Genomic DNA, 17883 nt, shown 5'->3' on the forward strand with positions numbered 1-17883 from the left:
AGACCAGTGCACAGACTCTACATCAAGACAAGCAGAGTGGCGCAGCGGGAGCGTGCTGGGCCCATAACCCAGAGGTCGATGGATCGAAACCATCCTCTGTTAAGGTTGTGTCACTTTTATATGTGCCCAGGTGCTGCAAGACAATTTAGAAATGTGTGCAAGATTCGTTATGTTGAAAAGACCACTGCACAGACTCTACATCAAGACAAGCAGAGTGGCGCAGCGGGAGCGTGCTGGGCCCATAACCCAGAGGTCGATGGATCGCAACCATCCTCTGCTAAGGTTGTTTCACTTTTATTTGTGCCCAAGTGCTTCAAGACAAGTTAGAAATTTGTGCAAGAATCATGTTGTGTTGAAAAGACCAGTGCACGAGCTCCACATCAAGACAAGCAGAGTGGCGCAGCGGAAGCGTGCTGGGCCCATAACCCAGAGGTCGATGGATCGAAACCATCCTCTGCTAAGACTTCTGAGCTTGTATATATGACAGAGCCCCCAAAAAAGACAAATGTTCAGAGCCTGTTCTTGAAAACCTAAAGTCACTTGGTCCTCTCACAATAGTTGTTCATCCAAAAGCTGAATGAGTTGGAGAACTAAAAGAAAAAGTAAACAACTGCATGACAGCCCCAGTGGCCTAATGGATAAGGCTCTGGCCTCCTAAGCCAGGGATTGTGGGTTCGAGTCCTATCTGGGGTGACTTTCAGCAGAGTGGCGCAGCGAAGGCGTGCTGGGCCCATAACCCAGAGGTCGATGGATCGAAACCATCCTCTGCTAAGGTTGTTTCACTTTTATTTGTGCCCAAGTGCTTCAAGACAAGTTAGAAATTTGTGCAAGAATCATGTTATGTTGAAAAGACCAGTGCACGAGCTCCACATCAAGTCAAGCAGAGTGGCGCAGCGGAAGTGTGCTGGGCCCATAACCCAGAGGTCGATGGATCGAAACCATCCTCTGCTAAGCTTGTGTCACTTTTATATGTGCCCAGGTGCTGCAAGACAATTTAGAAATGTGTGCAAGATTCGTTATGTTGAAAAGACCAGTGCACGAGCTCCGCATCAAGTCAAGCAGAGTGGTGCAGCGGAAGCTTGCTGGGCCTATAACCCAGAGGTCGATGGATCGAAACCATCCTCTGCTAAGACTTCTGAGCTTGTATATATGACAGAGCCCCCAAAAAAGAGAAATGTTCAGAGCCTGTTCTTGAAAGCCTAAAGTCACTTGGTCCTCTCACAATAGTTGTTCATCCAGAAGCTGAATGAGATGGAGAACTAAAAGAAAAAGTAAAGAACTACATGACAGCCCCAGTGGCCTAATGGATAAGGCACTGGCCTCCTAAGCCAGGGATTGTGGGTTCGAGTCCCATCTGGGGTGACTTTCAGCAGAGTGGCGCAGCGAAGGCGTGCTGGGCCCATAACCCAGAAGCTGATGGATCGAAACCATCCTCTGCTGAGCTTGTTTCACTTTTATATGTGCCCAGGTGCTGCAAGACAATTTAGAAATGTGTGCAAGATTCGTTATGTTGAAAAGACCAGTGCATAGACTCTACATCAAGACAAGCAGAGTGGCGCAGCGGGAGAGTGCTGGGCCCATAACCCAGAGGTCGATGGATCGAAACCATCCTCTGCTAAGACTTCTGAGCTTGTATATATGACAGAGCCCCCAAAAAAGAGAAATGTTCAGAGCCTGTTCGTGAAAACCTAAAGTCACTTGGTCCTCTCACAATAGTTGTTCATCCAAAAGCTGAATGAGATGGAGAACTAAAAGAAAAAGTAAACAACTGCATGACAGCCCCAGTGGCCTAATGGATAAGGCTCTGGCCTCCTAAGCCAGGGCGTTCAAGTTATGTTGAAAAGACCAGTGCACAGGCTCTATATCAAGACAAGCAGAGTGGCGCAGCGGAAGCGTGCTGGGCCCGGAAGTCGATGGATTGAAACCGTCATCTGCTAAGATTGTTTCACTTTTATATGTGCTCAGGTGCTGCAAGACAAGTTAGAAATGTGTGCCAGAATCAAGTGATTTTGAAAAGACCGGCGTATGGTACTCTCGTCAAGGAAAGCAGAGTGGCGCAGCGGAAGCGTGCTGGGCCCATAACCCAGAGGTCGATGGATCGAAACCATCCTCTGCTAAGACTTCTGAGCTTGTATATATGACAGAGCCCCGAAAAAAGAGAAATGTTCAGAGCCTGTTCGTGAAAACCTAAAGTCACTTGGTCCTCTCACAAAAGTTGTTCATCCAGAAGCTGAATGAGATGGAGAACTAAAAGAAAAAGTAAACAACTACATGACAGCCCCAGTGGCCTAATGGATAAGGCAGGGATTGTGGGTTCGAGTCCCATTTGGGGTGACTTTCAGCAGAGTTGCGCAGCGAAGGCGTGCTGGGCCCATAACCCAGAAGTCGATGGATCGAAACCATCCTCTGCTGAGCTTGTTTCACTTTTATATGTGCCCAAGTGCTGCAAGACAAGTTAGAAATATGTGCAAGAATCATGTTATGTTGAAAAGACCAGTGCACAAGCTCTACATCAAGTCAAGCAGAGTGGCGCAGCGGAAGCGTGCTGGGCCCATAACCCAGAGGTCGATGGATCGAAACCATCCTCTGCTAAGCTTGTTTCACTTTTATTCGTGCCCAAGTGCTTCAAGACAACTTGGAAATTTGTGCAAGAATCATGTTGTGTTGAAAAGACCAGTGCACAAGCCCCACATCAAGTCCAGCAGAGTGGTGCAGCGGAAGAGTGCTGGGCCCATAACCCAGAGGTCGATGGATCGAAACCATCCTCTGCTAAGCTTGTTTCACTTTTATTTGTGCCCAAGTGCTTCAAGACAAGTTAGAAATTTGTGCAAGATTCGTTATGTTGAAAAGACCAGTGCACGAGCTCCGCATCAAGTCAAGCAGAGTGGCGCAGCGGAAGCTTCCTGGGCCCATAACCCAGAGGTCGATGGATCGAAACCATCCTCTGCTAAGACTTCTGAGCTTGTATATATGACAGAGCCCCCAAAAAAGAGAAATATTCAGAGCCTGTTCTTGAAAGCCTAAAGTCACTTGGTCCTCTCACAATAGTTGTTCATCCAGAAGCTGAATGAGATGGAGAACTAAAAGAAAAAGTAAACAACTACATGACAGCCCCAGTGGCCTAATGGATAAGGCACTGGCCTCCTAAGCCAGGGATTGTGGGTTCGAGTCCCATCTGGGGTGACTTTCAGCAGAGTGGCGCAGCGAAGGCGTGCTGGGCCCATAACCCAGAAGCTGATGGATCGAAACCATCCTCTGCTGAGCTTGTGTCACTTTTATATGTGCCCAAGTGCTGCAAGACAAGTTAGAAATATGTGCAAGAATCATGTTATGTTGAAAAGACCAGTGCACAAGCTCTACATCAAGACAAGCAGAGTGGCGCAGCGGAAGCGTGCTGGGCCCATAACCCAGAGGTCGATGGATCGAAACCATCCTCTGCTAAGCTTGTGTCACTTTTATATGTGCCCAGGTGCTGCAAGACAATTTAGAAATGTGTGCAAGATTCGTTATGTTGAAAAGACCAGTGCACAGACTCTACATCAAGACAAGCAGAGTGGCGCAGCGGGAGCGTGCTGGGCCCATAACCCAGAGGTCGATGGATCGAAACCATCCTCTGCTAAGGTTGTTTCACTTTTATTTGTGCCCAAGTGCTTCAAGACAAGTTAGAAATTTGTGCAAGAATCATGTTATGTTGAAAAGACCAGTGCACGATTTCCACATCATGTACGAGAGAGTGCTGTCTTTCCATGCGGGCTAAAGAAATCTGGAGCTGCGACGCAGAAAGCGCAAAGGCCGCAAGTACAGAACGTGGTGAGGCGCGCTTCGTTCCACCGCCCATTGGCTGGTGGCCAGTTTTACTCTTGACACTCCAATACAGCTCTGTTGTGAGCAGAAAAGAATGCTGGAAGTACATAAGTCACTGACAGGGCCAAAGTAGCTGAAGCCCAAGGTTTGGATCCCATCATGTCATGAGAGTGCTGTCTTTCCATGCTGGCTCAAAAAAAATGTGAAGTTGCGACACAGGAAGCGCAAAGGCTGCAAACACGGTCCACGAGAAAGCACGCTTTGCTCCAATGCACATTGGTGTGTGGTCAGATTTAGTCTGCTATTGAAACTGCAGTGCAGCTCTGCTGTGAGCAGAGCACCCAAAAATACAGGTCACTCGGAAAGGTGCCCCTCCACGGAAATCTTTAGTAAAAGGCGAAAGATTTATGCGTCTATGAAGAGAAACTCGAGTTGTGTGCCCATGCGCTTGAGCATGTGCGCTCCCTGTGGTAAACCACTATACTCACAAAGGGTAATCTAGGGTGCCGATAAGATTTTCATCTCCCCCTCACTCCAAATGGGAGGAGTAAAAGTTAAAAAGTCTCTTCCATCATCCATTCTCGCCTGCCACACAGGAGGCCTGGCTCTGATTCCCGGGCAAATGCAGGAACAGAGTTCTTTTAAGCAAGGGGTGTGTGTTTGCATGTGTGTGGGATTCTTTAAAATGAGCCTTGAAGGCCAAGCCTGATTTGCTAGAAGGAGCTCCAAACTTTGCATATTGACCAAACCCCCCTTTACCTGGATTTGACGTGTAACAGTTACGCACCATTACTAAATCCAGGGCAATGTGAAGGCCGAAAGTCTCCCAGCCGAGCATTGGTGGTTCAGTGGTAGAATTCTCGCCTGCCACGCGGGAGACCCGGGTCCGATTCCCGGCCAATGCAGGAACGGAGTGCTTTTAATTAAGTTGTGTGTGTGCTTGCATGTGTGTAAGGTTCTTTAAAATGAAGCCTGATTTACTTGAAGGAGCTCCAACCTTTGCATACCGACCAACCCCCGTTCCCTGCCGAATCTTTTCAGAAACTCATTAGTCCGTCTATATTCGTCAAATGCCTATAAAACTTGTTCACTTTATCTATAGGTTGACGAAGTTTAGCAGTGGGCAATATACTGGTAAATGCGGTGTTAATTCCAAACGTTCTCCTTCCTTTCCGAGCATAGGTGGTTCAGTGGTAGAATTCTAGCAGTGGGCGATATGATCCACGTAAATGCGATGTTACTGCCACATGATTTCCCATCCTTTTTTCATGTTCCCATTATGAAAAGTAAAAAAAAATAGTAATAATAGTAAAGTGGTCCAAATGAGGACCCCCTGTAATGTGTAGCATTCAAGATATTGGGAGACTCAATAAGATCAAGGCAGGTTGATTTGTTTTTTTCATGGAGTAGTGGCTCCTTATGCTGATGTCGGTGAAGTCAAGTCGGCTGGGGGCGGAGCACAACGGGTACAGCTCCTCGTTAGTATAGTGGACAGTATCTCCGCCTGTCACGCGGAAGACCGGGGTTCGATTCCCCAACGGGGAGACCCAGCTCTTTGCTGCTGCTGAACGACTCATCCAAAAGATTTTGGTGCTGACAGAGGTCACAGAAGGAGTTCTGTTTCAACGTCAGCCAGAGCCAAAACAAATGCGTTGGCCGGGAATCGAACCCGGGTCAACTGCTTGGAAGGCAGCTATGCTCACCACTATACCACCAACGCAAGTTCCCGACTCCAGCTTTTAGCCATCTGAAAAGAATGCTTGAAATGCACAAGTCACTGATAGGGCAAAAGGAGCTGAAGCCATCTTTGTTTGTATCCCGTCATGTACGAGAGAGTGCTGTCTTTCCATGCGGGCTAAAGAAATCTGGAGCTGCGACGCAGAAAGCGCAAAGGCCGCAAGTACAGAACGTGGTGAGGCGCGCTTCGTTCCACCGCCCATTGGCTGGTGGCCAGTTTTACTCTTGAAACTCCAATACAGCTCTGTTGTGAGCAGAAAAGAATGCTGGAAGTACATAAGTCACTGACAGGGCCAAAGTAGCTGAAGCCCAAGGTTTGGATCCCATCATGTCATGAGAGTGCTGTCTTTCCATGCTGGCTGAAAAAAAATGTGAAGTTGCGACACAGGAGGCGCAAAGGCTGCAAACACGGTCCACGAGAAAGCACGCTTTGCTCCAATGCACATTGGTGTGTGGTCAGATTTAGTCTGCTATTGAAACTGCAGTGCAGCTCTGCTGTGAGCAAAGCACCCAAAAATACAGGTCACTCGGAAAGGTTCCCCTCCACGGAAATCTTTAGTAAAAGGCGAAAGATTTATGCGTCTATGAAGAGAAACTCGAGTTGTGTGCCCATGCGCTTGAGCATGTGCGCTCCCTGTGGTAAACCACTATACTCACAAAGGGTAATCTAGGGTGCCGATAAGATTTTCATCTCCCCCTCACTCCAAATGGGAGGAGTAAAAGTTAAAAAGTCTCTTCCATCATCCATTCTCGCCTGCCACACAGGAGGCCTGGCTCTGATTCCCGGGCAAATGCAGGAACAGAGTTCTTTTAAGTAAGGGGTGTGTGTTTGCATGTGTGTGGGATTCTTTAAAATGAGCCTTGAAGGCCAAGCCTGATTTGCTAGAAGGAGCTCCAAACTTTGCATATTGACCCAACCCCCCTTTACCTGGATTTGACGTGTAACAGTTACGCACCATTACTAAATCCAGGGCAATGTGAAGGCCGAAAGTCTCCCAGCTGAGCATTGGTGGTTCAGTGGTAGAATTCTCGCCTGCCACGCGGGAGACCCGGGTCCGATTCCCGGCCAATGCAGGAACGGAGTGCTTTTAATTAAGTTGTGTGTGTGCTTGCATGTGTGTAAGGTTCTTTAAAATGAAGCCTGATTTACTTGAAGGAGCTCCAACCTTTGCATACCGACCAACCCCCGTTCCCTGCCGAATCTTTTCAGAAACTCATTAGTCCGTCTATATTCGTCAAATGCCTATAAAACTTGTTCACTTTATCTATAGGTTGACGAAGTTTAGCAGTGGGCAATATACTGGTAAATGCGGTGTTAATTCCAAACGTTCTCTCTCCTTTCCGAGCATTGGTGGTTCAGTGGTAGAATTCTAGCAGTGGGCGATATGATCCACGTAAATGCGATGTTACTGCCACATGATTTCCCATCCTTTTTTCATGTTCCCATTATGAAAAGTAAAAAAAAAATAGTAATAATAGTAAAGTGGTCCAAATGAGGACCCCCTGTACTGTGTAGCATTCAAGATATTGGGAGACTCAATAAGATCAAGGCAGGTTGATTTGTTTTTTTCATGGAGTAGTGGCTCCTTATGCTGATGTCGGTGAAGTCAAGTGGGCTGGGGGCGAAGCACAGCGGGTACAGCTCCTCGTTAGTATAGTGGACAGTATCTCCGCCTGTCACGCGGAAGACCGGGGTTCGATTCCCCAACGGGGAGACCCAGCTCTTTGCTGCTGCTGAACGACTCATCCAAAAGATTTTGGTGCTGACAGAGGTCACAGAAGGAGTTCTGTTTCAACGTCAGCCAGAGCCAAAACAAATGCGTTGGCCGGGAATCGAACCCGGGTCAACTGCTTGGAAGGCAGCTATGCTCACCACTATACCACCAACGCAAGTTCCCGACTCCAGCTTTTAGCCATCTGAAAAGAATGCTTGAAATGCACAAGTCACTTATAGGGCAAAAGGAGCTGAAGCCATCTTTGTTTGTATCCCGTCATGTACGAGAGAGTGCTGTCTTTCCATGCGGGCTAAAGAAATCTGGAGCTGCGACGCAGAAAGCGCAAAGGCCGCAAGTACAGAACGTGGTGAGGCGCGCTTCGTTCCACCGCCCATTGGCTGGTGGCCAGTTTTACTCTTGACACTCCAATACAGCTCTGTTGTGAGCAGAAAAGAATGCTGGAAGTACATAAGTCACTGACAGGGCCAAAGTAGCTGAAGCCCAAGGTTTGGATCCCATCATGTCATGAGAGTGCTGTCTTTCCATGCTGGCTGAAAAAAAATGTGAAGTTGCGACACAGGAAGCGCAAAGGCTGCAAACACGGTCCACGAGAAAGCACGCTTTGCTCCAATGCACATTGGTGTGTGGTCAGATTTAGTCTGCTATTGAAACTGCAGTGCAGCTCTGCTGTGAGCAGAGCACCCAAAAATACAGGTCACTCGGAAAGGTGCCCCTCCACGGAAATCTTTAGTAAAAGGCGAAAGATTTATGCGTCTATGAAGAGAAACTCGAGTTGTGTGCCCATGCGCTTGAGCATGTGCGCTCCCTGTGGTAAACCACTATACTCACAAAGGGTAATCTAGGGTGCCGATAAGATTTTCATCTCCCCCTCACTCCAAATGGGAGGAGTAAAAGTTAAAAAGTCTCTTCCATCATCCATTCTCGCCTGCCACACAGGAGGCCTGGCTCTGATTCCCGGGCAAATGCAGGAACAGAGTTCTTTTAAGCAAGGGGTGTGTGTTTGCATGTGTGTGGGATTCTTTAAAATGAGCCTTGAAGGCCAAGCCTGATTTGCTAGAAGGAGCTCCAAACTTTGCATATTGACCAAACCCCCCTTTACCTGGATTTGACGTGTAACAGTTACGCACCATTACTAAATCCAGGGCAATGTGAAGGCCGAAAGTCTCCCAGCCGAGCATTGGTGGTTCAGTGGTAGAATTCTCGCCTGCCACGCGGGAGACCCGGGTCCGATTCCCGGCCAATGCAGGAACGGAGTGCTTTTAATTAAGTTGTGTGTGTGCTTGCATGTGTGTAAGGTTCTTTAAAATGAAGCCTGATTTACTTGAAGGAGCTCCAACCTTTGCATACCGACCAACCCCCGTTCCCTGCCGAATCTTTTCAGAAACTCATTAGTCCGTCTATATTCGTCAAATGCCTATAAAACTTGTTCACTTTATCTATAGGTTGACGAAGTTTAGCAGTGGGCAATATACTGGTAAATGCGGTGTTAATTCCAAACGTTCTCCTTCCTTTCCGAGCATAGGTGGTTCAGTGGTAGAATTCTAGCAGTGGGCGATATGATCCACGTAAATGCGATGTTACTGCCACATGATTTCCCATCCTTTTTTCATGTTCCCATTATGAAAAGTAAAAAAAAATAGTAATAATAGTAAAGTGGTCCAAATGAGGACCCCCTGTAATGTGTAGCATTCAAGATATTGGGAGACTCAATAAGATCAAGGCAGGTTGATTTGTTTTTTTCATGGAGTAGTGGCTCCTTATGCTGATGTCGGTGAAGTCAAGTCGGCTGGGGGCGGAGCACAACGGGTACAGCTCCTCGTTAGTATAGTGGACAGTATCTCCGCCTGTCACGCGGAAGACCGGGGTTCGATTCCCCAACGGGGAGACCCAGCTCTTTGCTGCTGCTGAACGACTCATCCAAAAGATTTTGGTGCTGACAGAGGTCACAGAAGGAGTTCTGTTTCAACGTCAGCCAGAGCCAAAACAAATGCGTTGGCCGGGAATCGAACCCGGGTCAACTGCTTGGAAGGCAGCTATGCTCACCACTATACCACCAACGCAAGTTCCCGACTCCAGCTTTTAGCCATCTGAAAAGAATGCTTGAAATGCACAAGTCACTGATAGGGCAAAAGGAGCTGAAGCCATCTTTGTTTGTATCCCGTCATGTACGAGAGAGTGCTGTCTTTCCATGCGGGCTAAAGAAATCTGGAGCTGCGACGCAGAAAGCGCAAAGGCCGCAAGTACAGAACGTGGTGAGGCGCGCTTCGTTCCACCGCCCATTGGCTGGTGGCCAGTTTTACTCTTGAAACTCCAATACAGCTCTGTTGTGAGCAGAAAAGAATGCTGGAAGTACATAAGTCACTGACAGGGCCAAAGTAGCTGAAGCCCAAGGTTTGGATCCCATCATGTCATGAGAGTGCTGTCTTTCCATGCTGGCTGAAAAAAAATGTGAAGTTGCGACACAGGAGGCGCAAAGGCTGCAAACACGGTCCACGAGAAAGCACGCTTTGCTCCAATGCACATTGGTGTGTGGTCAGATTTAGTCTGCTATTGAAACTGCAGTGCAGCTCTGCTGTGAGCAGAGCACCCAAAAATACAGGTCACTCGGAAAGGTTCCCCTCCACGGAAATCTTTAGTAAAAGGCGAAAGATTTATGCGTCTATGAAGAGAAACTCGAGTTGTGTGCCCATGCGCTTGAGCATGTGCGCTCCCTGTGGTAAACCACTATACTCACAAAGGGTAATCTAGGGTGCCGATAAGATTTTCATCTCCCCCTCACTCCAAATGGGAGGAGTAAAAGTTAAAAAGTCTCTTCCATCATCCATTCTCGCCTGCCACACAGGAGGCCTGGCTCTGATTCCCGGGCAAATGCAGGAACAGAGTTCTTTTAAGTAAGGGGTGTGTGTTTGCATGTGTGTGGGATTCTTTAAAATGAGCCTTGAAGGCCAAGCCTGATTTGCTAGAAGGAGCTCCAAACTTTGCATATTGACCCAACCCCCCTTTACCTGGATTTGACGTGTAACAGTTACGCACCATTACTAAATCCAGGGCAATGTGAAGGCCGAAAGTCTCCCAGCTGAGCATTGGTGGTTCAGTGGTAGAATTCTCGCCTGCCACGCGGGAGACCCGGGTCCGATTCCCGGCCAATGCAGGAACGGAGTGCTTTTAATTAAGTTGTGTGTGTGCTTGCATGTGTGTAAGGTTCTTTAAAATGAAGCCTGATTTACTTGAAGGAGCTCCAACCTTTGCATACCGACCAACCCCCGTTCCCTGCCGAATCTTTTCAGAAACTCATTAGTCCGTCTATATTCGTCAAATGCCTATAAAACTTGTTCACTTTATCTATAGGTTGACGAAGTTTAGCAGTGGGCAATATACTGGTAAATGCGGTGTTAATTCCAAACGTTCTCTCTCCTTTCCGAGCATTGGTGGTTCAGTGGTAGAATTCTAGCAGTGGGCGATATGATCCACGTAAATGCGATGTTACTGCCACATGATTTCCCATCCTTTTTTCATGTTCCCATTATGAAAAGTAAAAAAAAAAATAGTAATAATAGTAAAGTGGTCCAAATGAGGACCCCCTGTACTGTGTAGCATTCAAGATATTGGGAGACTCAATAAGATCAAGGCAGGTTGATTTGTTTTTTTCATGGAGTAGTGGCTCCTTATGCTGATGTCGGTGAAGTCAAGTGGGCTGGGGGCGAAGCACAGCGGGTACAGCTCCTCGTTAGTATAGTGGACAGTATCTCCGCCTGTCACGCGGAAGACCGGGGTTCGATTCCCCAACGGGGAGACCCAGCTCTTTGCTGCTGCTGAACGACTCATCCAAAAGATTTTGGTGCTGACAGAGGTCACAGAAGGAGTTCTGTTTCAACGTCAGCCAGAGCCAAAACAAATGCGTTGGCCGGGAATCGAACCCGGGTCAACTGCTTGGAAGGCAGCTATGCTCACCACTATACCACCAACGCAAGTTCCCGACTCCAGCTTTTAGCCATCTGAAAAGAATGCTTGAAATGCACAAGTCACTTATAGGGCAAAAGGAGCTGAAGCCATCTTTGTTTGTATCCCGTCATGTACGAGAGAGTGCTGTCTTTCCATGCGGGCTAAAGAAATCTGGAGCTGCGACGCAGAAAGCGCAAAGGCCGCAAGTACAGAACGTGGTGAGGCGCGCTTCGTTCCACCGCCCATTGGCTGGTGGCCAGTTTTACTCTTGACACTCCAATACAGCTCTGTTGTGAGCAGAAAAGAATGCTGGAAGTACATAAGTCACTGACAGGGCCAAAGTAGCTGAAGCCCAAGGTTTGGATCCCATCATGTCATGAGAGTGCTGTCTTTCCATGCTGGCTGAAAAAAATGTGAAGTTGCGACACAGGAAGCGCAAAGGCTGCAAACACGGTCCACGAGAAAGCACGCTTTGCTCCAATGCACATTGGTGTGTGGTCAGATTTAGTCTGCTATTGAAACTGCAGTGCAGCTCTGCTGTGAGCAGAGCACCCAAAAATACAGGTCACTCGGAAAGGTTCCCCTCCACGGAAATCTTTAGTAAAAGGCGAAAGATTTATGCGTCTATGAAGAGAAACTCGAGTTGTGTGCCCATGCGCTTGAGCATGTGCGCTCCCTGTGGTAAACCACTATACTCACAAAGGGTAATCTAGGGTGCCGATAAGATTTTCATCTCCCCCTCACTCCAAATGGGAGGAGTAAAAGTTAAAAAGTCTCTTCCATCATCCATTCTCGCCTGCCACACAGGAGGCCTGGCTCTGATTCCCGGGCAAATGCAGGAACAGAGTTCTTTTAAGTAAGGGGTGTGTGTTTGCATGTGTGTGGGATTCTTTAAAATGAGCCTTGAAGGCCAAGCCTGATTTGCTAGAAGGAGCTCCAAACTTTGCATATTGACCCAACCCCCCTTTACCTGGATTTGACGTGTAACAGTTACGCACCAATACTAAATCCAGGGCAATGTGAAGGCCGAAAGTCTCCCAGCCGAGCATTGGTGGTTCAGTGGTAAAATTCTCGCCTGCCACGCGGGAGACCCGGGTCCGATTCCCGGCCAATGCAGGAACGGAGTGCTTTTAATTAAGTTGTGTGTGTGCTTGCATGTGTGTAAGGTTCTTTAAAATGAAGCCTGATTTACTTTAAGGAGCTCCAACCTTTGCATACCGACCAACCCCCGTTCCCTGCCGAATTTTTTCAGAAACTCATTAGTCCGTCTATATTCGTCAAATGCCTATAAAACTTGTTCACTTTATCTATAGGTTGACGAAGTTTAGCAGTGGGCAATATACTCGTAAATGCGGTGTTAATTCCAAACGTTCTCTCTCCTTTCCGAGCATTGGTGGTTCAGTGGTAGAATTCTAGCAGTGGGCGATATGATCCATGTAAATGCGATGTTACTGCCACATGATTTCCCATCCTTTTTTTCATGTTCCCATTATGAAAAGTAAAAAAAAAAAAGTAATAGTAGTAAAGTGGTCCAAATGAGGACCCCCTGTAATGTGTAGCATTCAAGATATTGGGAGACTCAATAAGATCAAGGCAGGTTGATTTGTTTTTTTCATGGAGTAGTGGCTCCTTATGCTGATGTCGGTGAAGTCAAGTCAGCTGGGGGCGAAGCACAGCGGGTACAGCTCCTCGTTAGTATAGTGGACAGTATCTCCGCCTGTCACGCGGAAGACCGGGGTTCGATTCCCCGACGGGGAGACCCAGCTCTTTGCTGCTGCTGAACGACTCATCCAAAAGATTTTGGTGCTGACAGAGGTCACAGAAGGAGTTCTGCTTCAACGTCAGCCAGAGCCAAAACAAATGCGTTGGCCGGGAATCGAACCCGGGTCAACTGCTTGGAAGGCAGCTATGCTCACCACTATACCACCAACGCAAGTTCCCGACTCCAGCTTTTAGCCATCTGAAAAGAATGCTTGAAATGCACTAGTCACTGATAGGGCAAAAGGAGCTGAAGCCATCTTTGTTTGTATCCCGTCATGTACGAGAGAGTGCTGTCTTTCCATGCGGGCTAAAGAAATCTGGAGCTGCGACGCAGAAAGCGCAAAGGCCGCAAGTACAGAACGTGGTGAGGCGCGCTTCGTTCCACCGCCCATTGGCTGGTGGCCAGTTTTACTCTTGACACTCCAATACAGCTCTGTTGTGAGCAGAAAAGAATGCTGGAAGTACATAAGTCACTGACAGGGCCAAAGTAGCTGAAGCCCAAGGTTTGGATCCCATCATGTCATGAGAGTGCTGTCTTTCCATGCTGGCTGAAAAAAAATGTGAAGTTGCGACACAGGAAGCGCAAAGGCTGCAAACACGGTCCACGAGAAAGCACGCTTTGCTCCAATGCACATTGGTGTGTGGTCAGATTTAGTCTGCTATTGAAACTGCAGTGCAGCTCTGCTGTGAGCAGAGCACCCAAAAATACAGGTCACTCGGAAAGGTTCCCCTCCACGGAAATCTTTAGTAAAAGGCGAAAGATTTATGCGTCTATGAAGAGAAACTCGAGTTGTGTGCCCATGCGCTTGAGCATGTGCGCTCCCTGTGGTAAACCACTATACTCACAAAGGGTAATCTAGGGTGCCGATAAGATTTTCATCTCCCCCTCACTCCAAATGGGAGGAGTAAAAGTTAAAAAGTCTCTTCCATCATCCATTCTCGCCTGCCACACAGGAGGCCTGGCTCTGATTCCCGGGCAAATGCAGGAACAGAGTTCTTTTAAGTAAGGGGTGTGTGTTTGCATGTGTGTGGGATTCTTTAAAATGAGCCTTGAAGGCCAAGCCTGATTTGCTAGAAGGAGCTCCAAACTTTGCATATTGACCCAACCCCCCTTTACCTGGATTTGACGTGTAACAGTTACGCACCATTACTAAATCCAGGGCAATGTGAAGGCCGAAAGTCTCCCAGCCGAGCATTGGTGGTTCAGTGGTAGAATTCTCGCCTGCCACGCGGGAGACCCGGGTCCGATTCCCGGCCAATGCAGGAACGGAGTGCTTTTAATTAAGTTGTGTGTGTGCTTGCATGTGTGTAAGGTTCTTTAAAATGAAGCCTGATTTACTTGAAGGAGCTCCAACCTTTGCATACCGACCAACCCCCGTTCCCTGCCGAATCTTTTCAGAAACTCATTAGTCCGTCTATATTCGTCAAATGCCTATAAAACTTGTTCACTTTATCTATAGGTTGACGAAGTTTAGCAGTGGGCAATATACTGGTAAATGCGGTGTTAATTCCAAACGTTCTCTCTCCTTTCCGAGCATTGGTGGTTCAGTGGTAGAATTCTAGCAGTGGGCGATATGATCCACGTAAATGCGATGTTACTGCCACATGATTTCCCATCCTTTTTTCATGTTCCCATTATGAAAAGTAAAAAAAAAATAGTAATAATAGTAAAGTGGTCCAAATGAGGACCCCCTGTACTGTGTAGCATTCAAGATATTGGGAGACTCAATAAGATCAAGGCAGGTTGATTTGTTTTTTTCATGGAGTAGTGGCTCCTTATGCTGATGTCGGTGAAGCACAGCGGGTACAGCTCCTCGTTAGTATAGTGGACAGTATCTCCGCCTGTCACGCGGAAGTCCGGGGTTCGATTCCCCGACGGGGAGACCCAGCTCCTTGCTGCTGCTGAACGACTCATCCAAAAGATTTTGGTGCTGACAGAGGTAACAGAAGGAGTTCTGCTTCAACGTCAGCCAGAGCCAAAACAAATGCGTTGGCCGGGAATCGAACCCGGGTCAACTGCTTGGAAGGCAGCTATGCTCACCACTATACCACCAACGCAAGTTCCCGACTCCAGCTTTTAGCCATCTGAAAAGAATGCTTGAAATGCACAAGTCACTGATAGGGCAAAAGGAGCTGAAGCCATCTTTGTTTGTATCCCGTCATGTACGAGAGAGTGCTGTCTTTCCATGCGGGCTAAAGAAATCTGGAGCTGCGACGCAGAAAGCGCAAAGGCCGCAAGTACAGAACGTGGTGAGGCGCGCTTCGTTCCACCGCCCATTGGCTGGTGGCCAGTTTTACTCTTGACACTCCAATACAGCTCTGTTGTGAGCAGAAAAGAATGCTGGAAGTACATAAGTCACTGACAGGGCCAAAGTAGCTGAAGCCCAAGGTTTGGATCCCATCATGTCATGAGAGTGCTGTCTTTCCATGCTGGCTGAAAAAAATGTGAAGTTGCGACACAGGAAGCGCAAAGGCTGCAAACACGGTCCACGAGAAAGCACGCTTTGCTCCAATGCACATTGGTGTGTGGTCAGATTTAGTCTGCTATTGAAACTGCAGTGCAGCTCTGCTGTGAGCAGAGCACCCAAAAATACAGGTCACTCGGAAAGGTTCCCCTCCACGGAAATCTTTAGTAAAAGGCGAAAGATTTATGCGTCTATGAAGAGAAACTCGAGTTGTGTGCCCATGCGCTTGAGCATGTGCGCTCCCTGTGGTAAACCACTATACTCACAAAGGGTAATCTAGGGTGCCGATAAGATTTTCATCTCCCCCTCACTCCAAATGGGAGGAGTAAAAGTTAAAAAGTCTCTTCCATCATCCATTCTCGCCTGCCACACAGGAGGCCTGGCTCTGATTCCCGGGCAAATGCAGGAACAGAGTTCTTTTAAGTAAGGGGTGTGTGTTTGCATGTGTGTGGGATTCTTTAAAATGAGCCTTGAAGGCCAAGCCTGATTTGCTAGAAGGAGCTCCAAACTTTGCATATTGACCCAACCCCCCTTTACCTGGATTTGACGTGTAACAGTTACGCACCAATACTAAATCCAGGGCAATGTGAAGGCCGAAACTCTCCCAGCCGAGCATTGGTGGTTCAGTGGTAGAATTCTCGCCTGCCACGCGGGAGACCCGGGTCCGATTCCCGGCCAATGCAGCAACGGAGTGCTTTTAATTAAGTTGTGTGTGTGCTTGCATGTGTGTAAGGTTCTTTAAAATGAAGCCTGATTTACTTGAAGGAGCTCCAACCTTTGCATACCGACCAACCCCCGTTCCCTGCCGAATTTTTTCAGAAACTCATTAGTCCGTCTATATTCGTCAAATGCCTATAAAACTTGTTCACTTTATCTATAGGTTGACGAAGTTTAGCAGTGGGCAATATACTCGTAAATGCGGTGTTAATTCCAAACGTTCTCTCTCCTTTCCGAGCATTGGTGGTTCAGTGGTAGAATTCTAGCAGTGGGCGATATGATCCATGTAAATGCGATGTTACTGCCACATGATTTCCCATCCTTTTTTTCATGTTCCCATTATGAAAAGTAAAAAAAAAAAAGTAATAGTAGTAAAGTGGTCCAAATGAGGACCCCCTGTAATGTGTAGCATTCAAGATATTGGGAGACTCAATAAGATCAAGGCAGGTTGATTTGTTTTTTTCATGGAGTAGTGGCTCCTTATGCTGATGTCGGTGAAGTCAAGTCGGCTGGGGGCGAAGCACAGCGGGTACAGCTCCTCGTTAGTATAGTGGACAGTATCTCCGCCTGTCACGTGGAAGACCGGGGTTCGATTCCCCGACGGGGAGACCCAGCTCTTTGCTGCTGCTGAACGACTCATCCAAAAGATTTTGGTGCTGACAGAGGTCACAGAAGGAGTTCTGCTTCAACGTCAGCCAGAGCCAAAACAAATGCGTTGGCCGGGAATCGAACCCGGGTCAACTGCTCGGAAGGCAGCTATGCTCACCACTATACCACCAACGCAAGTTCCCGACTCCAGCTTTTAGCCATCTGAAAAGAATGCTTGAAATGCACTAGTCACTGATAGGGCAAAAGGAGCTGAAGCCATCTTTGTTTGTATCCCGTCATGTACGAGAGAGTGCTGTCTTTCCATGCGGGCTAAAGAAATCTGGAGCTGCGACGCAGAAAGCGCAAAGGCCGCAAGTACAGAACGTGGTGAGGCGCGCTTCGTTCCACCGCCCATTGGCTGGTGGCCAGTTTTACTCTTGACACTCCAATACAGCTCTGTTGTGAGCAGAAAAGAATGCTGGAAGTACATAAGTCACTGACAGGGCCAAAGTAGCTGAAGCCCAAGGTTTGGATCCCATCATGTCATGAGAGTGCTGTCTTTCCATGCTGGCTGAAAAAAAATGTGAAGTTGCGACACAGGAAGCGCAAAGGCTGCAAACACGGTCCACGAGAAAGCACGCTTTGCTCCAATGCACATTGGTGTGTGGTCAGATTTAGTCTGCTATTGAAACTGCAGTGCAGCTCTGCTGTGAGCAGAGCACCCAAAAATACAGGTCACTCGGAAAGGTTCCCCTCCACGGAAATCTTTAGTAAAAGGCGAAAGATTTATGCGTCTATGAAGAGAAACTCGAGTTGTGTGCCCATGCGCTTGAGCATGTGCGCTCCCTGTGGTAAACCACTATACTCACAAAGGGTAATCTAGGGTGCCGATAAGATTTTCATCTCCCCCTCACTCCAAATGGGAGGAGTAAAAGTTAAAAAGTCTCTTCCATCATCCATTCTCGCCTGCCACACAGGAGGCCTGGCTCTGATTCCCGGGCAAATGCAGGAACAGAGTTCTTTTAAGTAAGGGGTGTGTGTTTGCATGTGTGTGGGATTCTTTAAAATGAGCCTTGAAGGCCAAGCCTGATTTGCTAGAAGGAGCTCCAAACTTTGCATATTGACCCAACCCA

The 17883-nt window shown here is 47.8% G+C and overlaps 28 non-coding genes across 28 annotated transcripts; 14 read left to right on the forward strand and 14 right to left on the reverse strand.

Moving 5' to 3' along the window:
• Window positions 1–388: 388 nt before the first annotated feature.
• Window positions 389–460, forward strand: trnam-cau (transfer RNA methionine (anticodon CAU)). The gene has a single exon. It is a non-coding gene; the product is annotated as a tRNA-Met (tRNA).
• Window positions 461–620: 160 nt separating this feature from the next.
• On the forward strand, window positions 621–693 carry trnar-ccu (transfer RNA arginine (anticodon CCU)). The gene has a single exon. It is a non-coding gene; the product is annotated as a tRNA-Arg (tRNA).
• Window positions 694–1289: 596 nt separating this feature from the next.
• On the forward strand, window positions 1290–1362 carry trnar-ccu (transfer RNA arginine (anticodon CCU)). The gene has a single exon. It is a non-coding gene; the product is annotated as a tRNA-Arg (tRNA).
• Window positions 1363–2045: 683 nt separating this feature from the next.
• Window positions 2046–2117, forward strand: trnam-cau (transfer RNA methionine (anticodon CAU)). Its single transcript has one exon. It is a non-coding gene; the product is annotated as a tRNA-Met (tRNA).
• A 403-nt stretch (window positions 2118–2520) lies between these two features.
• Window positions 2521–2592, forward strand: trnam-cau (transfer RNA methionine (anticodon CAU)). The gene has a single exon. It is a non-coding gene; the product is annotated as a tRNA-Met (tRNA).
• Window positions 2593–3110: 518 nt separating this feature from the next.
• Window positions 3111–3183, forward strand: trnar-ccu (transfer RNA arginine (anticodon CCU)). The gene has a single exon. It is a non-coding gene; the product is annotated as a tRNA-Arg (tRNA).
• A 186-nt stretch (window positions 3184–3369) lies between these two features.
• Window positions 3370–3441, forward strand: trnam-cau (transfer RNA methionine (anticodon CAU)). The gene has a single exon. It is a non-coding gene; the product is annotated as a tRNA-Met (tRNA).
• Window positions 3442–4123: 682 nt separating this feature from the next.
• Window positions 4124–4239, reverse strand: LOC141327237 (U5 spliceosomal RNA). The gene has a single exon (XR_012354544.1). It is a non-coding gene; the product is annotated as a U5 spliceosomal RNA (small nuclear RNA).
• Window positions 4240–4638: 399 nt separating this feature from the next.
• On the forward strand, window positions 4639–4709 carry trnag-gcc (transfer RNA glycine (anticodon GCC)). Its single transcript has one exon. It is a non-coding gene; the product is annotated as a tRNA-Gly (tRNA).
• A 743-nt stretch (window positions 4710–5452) lies between these two features.
• On the reverse strand, window positions 5453–5524 carry trnag-ucc (transfer RNA glycine (anticodon UCC)). The gene has a single exon. It is a non-coding gene; the product is annotated as a tRNA-Gly (tRNA).
• Window positions 5525–6029: 505 nt separating this feature from the next.
• LOC141327223 (U5 spliceosomal RNA) lies at window positions 6030–6145 on the reverse strand. The gene has a single exon (XR_012354532.1). It is a non-coding gene; the product is annotated as a U5 spliceosomal RNA (small nuclear RNA).
• A 399-nt stretch (window positions 6146–6544) lies between these two features.
• trnag-gcc (transfer RNA glycine (anticodon GCC)) lies at window positions 6545–6615 on the forward strand. The gene has a single exon. It is a non-coding gene; the product is annotated as a tRNA-Gly (tRNA).
• Window positions 6616–7359: 744 nt separating this feature from the next.
• On the reverse strand, window positions 7360–7431 carry trnag-ucc (transfer RNA glycine (anticodon UCC)). The gene has a single exon. It is a non-coding gene; the product is annotated as a tRNA-Gly (tRNA).
• Window positions 7432–7936: 505 nt separating this feature from the next.
• Window positions 7937–8052, reverse strand: LOC141327238 (U5 spliceosomal RNA). Its single transcript, XR_012354545.1, has one exon. It is a non-coding gene; the product is annotated as a U5 spliceosomal RNA (small nuclear RNA).
• A 399-nt stretch (window positions 8053–8451) lies between these two features.
• Window positions 8452–8522, forward strand: trnag-gcc (transfer RNA glycine (anticodon GCC)). Its single transcript has one exon. It is a non-coding gene; the product is annotated as a tRNA-Gly (tRNA).
• Window positions 8523–9265: 743 nt separating this feature from the next.
• Window positions 9266–9337, reverse strand: trnag-ucc (transfer RNA glycine (anticodon UCC)). Its single transcript has one exon. It is a non-coding gene; the product is annotated as a tRNA-Gly (tRNA).
• A 505-nt stretch (window positions 9338–9842) lies between these two features.
• On the reverse strand, window positions 9843–9958 carry LOC141327128 (U5 spliceosomal RNA). Its single transcript, XR_012354443.1, has one exon. It is a non-coding gene; the product is annotated as a U5 spliceosomal RNA (small nuclear RNA).
• A 399-nt stretch (window positions 9959–10357) lies between these two features.
• On the forward strand, window positions 10358–10428 carry trnag-gcc (transfer RNA glycine (anticodon GCC)). The gene has a single exon. It is a non-coding gene; the product is annotated as a tRNA-Gly (tRNA).
• A 745-nt stretch (window positions 10429–11173) lies between these two features.
• On the reverse strand, window positions 11174–11245 carry trnag-ucc (transfer RNA glycine (anticodon UCC)). The gene has a single exon. It is a non-coding gene; the product is annotated as a tRNA-Gly (tRNA).
• Window positions 11246–11749: 504 nt separating this feature from the next.
• LOC141327130 (U5 spliceosomal RNA) lies at window positions 11750–11865 on the reverse strand. Its single transcript, XR_012354444.1, has one exon. It is a non-coding gene; the product is annotated as a U5 spliceosomal RNA (small nuclear RNA).
• A 1040-nt stretch (window positions 11866–12905) lies between these two features.
• Window positions 12906–12977, forward strand: trnad-guc (transfer RNA aspartic acid (anticodon GUC)). The gene has a single exon. It is a non-coding gene; the product is annotated as a tRNA-Asp (tRNA).
• A 103-nt stretch (window positions 12978–13080) lies between these two features.
• Window positions 13081–13152, reverse strand: trnag-ucc (transfer RNA glycine (anticodon UCC)). Its single transcript has one exon. It is a non-coding gene; the product is annotated as a tRNA-Gly (tRNA).
• A 505-nt stretch (window positions 13153–13657) lies between these two features.
• Window positions 13658–13773, reverse strand: LOC141327131 (U5 spliceosomal RNA). Its single transcript, XR_012354445.1, has one exon. It is a non-coding gene; the product is annotated as a U5 spliceosomal RNA (small nuclear RNA).
• Window positions 13774–14172: 399 nt separating this feature from the next.
• Window positions 14173–14243, forward strand: trnag-gcc (transfer RNA glycine (anticodon GCC)). The gene has a single exon. It is a non-coding gene; the product is annotated as a tRNA-Gly (tRNA).
• A 723-nt stretch (window positions 14244–14966) lies between these two features.
• On the reverse strand, window positions 14967–15038 carry trnag-ucc (transfer RNA glycine (anticodon UCC)). The gene has a single exon. It is a non-coding gene; the product is annotated as a tRNA-Gly (tRNA).
• Window positions 15039–15542: 504 nt separating this feature from the next.
• LOC141327132 (U5 spliceosomal RNA) lies at window positions 15543–15658 on the reverse strand. Its single transcript, XR_012354446.1, has one exon. It is a non-coding gene; the product is annotated as a U5 spliceosomal RNA (small nuclear RNA).
• A 399-nt stretch (window positions 15659–16057) lies between these two features.
• On the forward strand, window positions 16058–16128 carry trnag-gcc (transfer RNA glycine (anticodon GCC)). Its single transcript has one exon. It is a non-coding gene; the product is annotated as a tRNA-Gly (tRNA).
• A 1322-nt stretch (window positions 16129–17450) lies between these two features.
• LOC141327134 (U5 spliceosomal RNA) lies at window positions 17451–17566 on the reverse strand. Its single transcript, XR_012354448.1, has one exon. It is a non-coding gene; the product is annotated as a U5 spliceosomal RNA (small nuclear RNA).
• Between the last annotated feature and the right edge of the window lie 317 nt (window positions 17567–17883).

The sequence above is a fragment of the Garra rufa genome, chromosome 2 (genome assembly GCF_049309525.1).
Source record: "Garra rufa chromosome 2, GarRuf1.0, whole genome shotgun sequence".
NCBI lineage: Eukaryota > Metazoa > Chordata > Actinopteri > Cypriniformes > Cyprinidae > Garra > Garra rufa.